The 5609-nt window shown below is 38.3% G+C and overlaps 1 pseudogene; it reads left to right on the forward strand.

Annotated features, from left to right (window-relative positions):
- The first annotated feature begins 397 nt into the window (after positions 1-397).
- Positions 398-1323, forward strand: LOC101430747 (olfactory receptor 9G4-like; annotated as a pseudogene).
- Positions 1324-5609: the final 4286 nt, after the last annotated feature.

Genomic DNA, 5609 nt, shown 5'->3' on the forward strand with positions numbered 1-5609 from the left:
TGACATTTTTTGAGTGCACCGAATGTGCCAAGTATTGGCCTGGTGTTTTCATGAATGTCTACTTTCCTCTATTATATGATCTTTCAAAGGGGTTATTGATAAAACTTATAGGCTCCATATTATTTAGCTGTCTGATGAGAATATAGGATTGGTCCCTCTTTAACAGTTAATTAATAAAGATCCCTAGTTTTAGAAGTCAGAATAAATCCAGATTCTGACTTCTGTTTCACGGGTCTTCTCAAATCACAGACTGAAATTCTATACTTCTGGATAGATAGTAATAAAAATTTCTCTCAGTTATTGTTGATTTAATTGATGCCTTTGCTTGCTTCTTGCAGTAGCTGTGACACTAAATCATTTTTCCTTCATAATTATTCAAGGTTTTTCCTCTGTGTACATGGAACTGGGAAATCACACTCTTCTGACTGAATTCATCTTGGTGGGCTTCACCACAGATCCCCACTTGCAGCTGATTCTATTTGTAATATTTCTGATACTTGATAACCTTGTCAGGGAACATGATCCTTGTTATCTTAATCTGGTTTGATCAGCACATACATACACTCATGTACTTTTTCATTGGCAATCTGTCTTTCCTGGACTTCTGGTATACATCCGTGTATACCCCTGAAATCTGACTATTTGTGTTTCAGAAGGTAAATATATGTCCTTAGTTGGATGTGAGGTCCAGTTCTTTCTTTCCTGTGTTGTAGCTTAAACTGAGTGCTCTCACCAAGTAGCTGTGGCTTATGACTACCATGTGGCAATTTGTAACCCATTAGGATATTCAAGTACAATGCCCAGGTCTCTCTGTATTGGTCTTGTTGCTTGTGTCTTCTTAGGGGATTTCATAAATGCCATAGCCCGTACTGCCAACACTTTCTGCCTAAGTTTCTGTGTTAAAAATATTTTGACCACTTTTTATGTGATGCAACACCATTGGTAAAAGTGTCTTGTTTAGAGAGCTGGATTTATGCAAAAGTCCTTCTGGGAATGGTGGGGTTCACTGTACTCTCCAGCCTACTTGCCATCCTGATTTCTTATTTTAACACCCTTCTGGCTATTCTGAGGATCTGCTCTGTCTCTGGAAGGCCCAAGGCCTTCTCCACCTATGATTCCCACCTGATCTCAGTCATGTTCTGCTATGGATCCTTGCTGTTCATGTATTCAAGGCCTAGTGCCACCTATTCCCTGGAGAGAGACAAAGTGGCTGCCCTGTTCTACATTGTCTTGAACCTATTGCTCAACCCTCTAATCTATAGTGTGAGGAACAAAGGTATCAAAGGGGCTTTTAGGAAAGCAACACAGACTATAAGACCATAAAGATAATATGTCATTCTTGTGCAATTTGCTAAATAGTCCTATTGCATTTTGTGAATTATTTACTTATTGACATTTTTATAAGCTATACAAATATTTCAAATAATTTCAACAAGTTATACATAAAAATGAAATGTGTAAACCAAAATTTAATTTTTATTATTTTCTTGTGACATAAACTATTTTAAACTTATTATACTGGGTTGTGAGGCTCAGCAGGATGGTATTTTACCCATAGATTTTCCTCAAAATTTATCCTTTAGCTTGTTTTTAGAATTCTTAGAAAGAGATAAAAGAAATTGAACTTATTTTTTTTGTGTATGTGGTTTGACTTTGAAGCTTGGTAAGCATATTTTATTGGGTGAAGAGAATATATGAAATAGACTGTTGGAAATTTGATTCTATATTTTAGAAATATTTATGTTATGTGGAGTCTAATCTAGTTTGATCTGCTGCTCTGGCAAGTAATACACAGTGGGCTGGCTTAACCAACAAACTTATTTTTCTCACAATTTCTGAAACTGGAATTCTTGCTTCCTACATGTTTTGGTGGCATTCTGGAGGGTAGAAACCTTAGGATTCTTAGGCTTTCCTGTCACATGGTCTTGTTCTCTCTTTTCTCTTCCAGATTCTGTTGACTTTTAGCTTTTACTTCTTGTAGCAGTTTGATATTATTGAAGAGTTCAGAAAAGAAATACTGATTATGTTTGTAAACTGATCTGTTCCTCTGGGCGAGTGATAACCTTTTATATTGGATTCAGAGGTTTCAGTTTTACTTGATTAAATACTGATTTGGACTTTTATTGGGTCACATCAGTAGGATGTTGAGGACCTGCCCCCTTGGTGGGCAGGGAGTCACAGAGAAACCATTCTGCAGAGAAGGGAGGTTGAAGTTTTAATGCTGGAGCCCTGGGAAGTAAATACACAAAGAAGCAAATATGTGAGGAAATAGAAGGTTCCTTTAGACATGGCAGAGGCCCTGGGAAGAGAGATGAGCCATTTGCTTGATAAAGTACAGCTGGCCTTTTGGAGAAAGCAGAGCAACTGAACCCAGAGAGAAACAAGTCCCAAAAGAGAAGCAAGATTTATCCCAGCCTACAGCTGATATTGGGTGAAGCTGCAACTACAGAGCCTTAAGGGGAAGAGGAAGCCTGAGTCCTTGCAGATGTCAGCAGCCATCTTACTCCAACACATGCCAACAGACTTCAGTGAGGGAAGTAACTTATGCTTCATGGATTGGTAACAGTAAGTTTCTACCCCAAATAAATACCCTTTATAAAAACCAACCAATTTCTGGTATTTTGTATCAGCAGCCCTTGGGCTAATTAATACACTCCTCCAAGTGGCTTTCTCTTCATTAACTCCTACAGTGATAGTGTTAAATCCAAAACTCAACAAGTTGCTCCACACTTTAATAAAAAATGGCATATTTTATTGCTCCTACCAACAATGGGTTCACACCCAAAAGAAAGAATTAAGAAATGGTTTTATTTTCTGTTGTTCAAAAGACAATCTTGCACAATGTCCTCTCCAAATTCCTTCACAAAGATCAAATTGAGTATACAGAAAATAGATTTCCAAGTCTTTTGCTCTCAACATTAACAAAATATTAGGCAAAGTGTTTAAAAGTTGTTGTGGTATAAAAATATTCTAAAACCACAGAATGATGTCTCTTTTAGGATTCTGTGCCAATGAAAAGACTGATTTTTCCCTCCAATAATGGGCATTCCACAATACTCCCCCTCATAGAACACAGCAATATATAATCCACTAGAGGAAAATAAGAACAGGTGGAACAAAAAGAAACATACAAAGAAACAAGTGAAAACTACTGTTTTAGTTTGCTAAAGGCTTCCAAGACAATATACCAGTAAAGGGACAGCTTTTACAATATGGATTTACTAACTCATAAGCTTACAGTTCTGAGGCTGGAAAAAAATGTCCAAATCAAGGTATCAGGTATAGCTCTCTCCGTGAAGATACCTGTTTGATCCTTGACTCCTCTGTAAGGCTAATGCTGGTGCCTGCAGATATCTGGTTTCCCCTCAATGCTTTTTCTCTCAGCATCTCAAGGTTTCTCTCTTTTTCTGTGGCTCCACCAATCCCAGTTTATAAAGGACTCCAGTAAAAGGATTAAGATGCACCCTGGGAAGGCCCTACAGGAATTATCTAATCAAATAACCTTTAACTGAATCTAATCTAATCAAAGGTTTCCAATAGGTTTACACCCACAGAAGTGGACTAATTTGAGAATAATATTTGTTGGAGTCCATGAAAGATTCAAACTACCAGATTGCACTCTCTAGACCCCAAGAATAAGTGTTCTTTCTATAGGCAAAATACATTCTTTCCATTATAATATTTCAAAAGGCTTTAAATAATCTCAGTAACTGTATTAAGTAAAGTCCCATCAAAATCACTTATAGGTTTGTCTGTTCTGAGGCAAAATTCTACTCAGGCTGTGGACCTGTGAAACTTAGAAAACAAGTTATCTGCTTCCAATATACAAAGGAGCGACAATCACAGAATTGATATTCTCATCGCCATATGTACGAATAGAAGGAAAACAGAGGTCACAGATCCCAAACAGTTTCAAAAACCTGTATGGCAGACTCCATGATTTCAAGGTATAAGAGTCATCTATATAGCCATAGTTTCTTGTCCTTGGTGTTTGATGAATTGGAGGCCCTACACTTTCTAAGGACTTGCCTATGTTCTCGGTTCCACCCTCATCATCATCATCAAGCATCTGGGCAGTGGATGAATTCTAGACCCACCCTCCAAGAACACTGGGGTAAGAGGCAGACTCTCCCCAATTTCTGGGACACAGGCCCAAACCCCTCAGAACAGTGGGGTGATGGCCAAACTTTCCCTAGTACCCGGGGATTGTGCTCCACTCTCTCTGAAAGCTCAATGGTTACACTCTCCCTGAACAACAGGGTGGAAAGTCCACCTTCAAGTGCCAGGGTATACTTTCCCTTTCCACATATATGGTGGGTTCCCTCTCTTGGCGTGAGAATATATTTAGTCCAGACTTCAGCTTACATGGTTGTGCCTTTGAAATCATGTTTTCTTCAATTTCTCCCATTCTGTCTCCTTTAGTTCAGGCTGGTAGTGGTTCTGTTCATACAGATCTCACAAACGAAAACCTTGGCTTCACAGCAGGGAACAGAAGTCTGAGCTGTCAGAAAGTAAGACTTTCCACAGATCCTTTGTGGATAGCTGCATTTCCAATTCTGACTTCCACTGAAATAATTAAAACTCTAATTTTCAGTGTCTTCCCATTGAACACATACTCCAAAATCTTTAACATTGCCTAAATATCCATATTTTGTCTGAACCTGCCCATTCCCACTGCCTAATTTAGTGCTGCTTTATTATTCTCCTGGTGTCCAGCCAGTATTAGATTTTTTTTTTTCCATTTCAGAGGTTGTGGGTTTATAGAACAGTCATGCATAAAATTCAGGATTCCCAGATTCCCACATATCACCCTATGATTAATACTTTGCATTGGGGTGTGATACATTTGTGACAATTGATGGAAGTACTTTTTTTTTTTTTTTGAGGTACTGGGGGGCCAGAGATCCAACCTGGATCCTTGTATGTGGGATGCCAGCGCTCAACCACTGAGCCACATCGGCTTCCCTGAGTTGTTTTTTCATTTTTCTCTTTCCTTCTTTTTTTTTTTTTTCCCATTGTTTGCTTCTTGTTTGTTTTTGTTTTTTCAGGAGGCACCAGGAGCCAAATCCAGGATCTTCCTTATGGGAGGTGACTGTCCAATTGTTTGAGTGCTCCCAAAAGCACATTTCTATAACAGTGCTATTAACTATATTCCATGGTTTGACTTAGGATTCACTGTTTGTTTAGTGCAGTTCTATGGATATTCTAAATAAAATTATTCATTTATCATATACCCTTCCTTTGATTCTTTTTTGAAAACACAGTGCCTTTTCTCTTGGTGGAAACTGATACTTGATACTGCCTCTGCTCTGCAAGACTGCTCACTATTCTCCCTGAACCTGCCACTCCATCCTCATCATGCTCTCTGATTAGAGAATTCCTATTGTCATCTTTTAGAAACTATCATCCTTCAGTTTTCAGGGTTAAATATTACCCTAGATAAACCCTCCTTAAGATCCCTAACTACGTCAATTCTTCTAATATAGTCCATTTCATCTTACAGTTTTCCTGGCAGCACTTGTCATAAAATTATAGATTATTATAATTATTGACTTTCTCCCTTACAAGGCTGTAAGCTTCGCAAGGACATACTCTCTCTCTCAGTTTTC

The sequence above is a fragment of the Dasypus novemcinctus genome, chromosome 10 (genome assembly GCF_030445035.2).
Source record: "Dasypus novemcinctus isolate mDasNov1 chromosome 10, mDasNov1.1.hap2, whole genome shotgun sequence".
Classification (NCBI taxonomy): domain Eukaryota; kingdom Metazoa; phylum Chordata; class Mammalia; order Cingulata; family Dasypodidae; genus Dasypus; species Dasypus novemcinctus.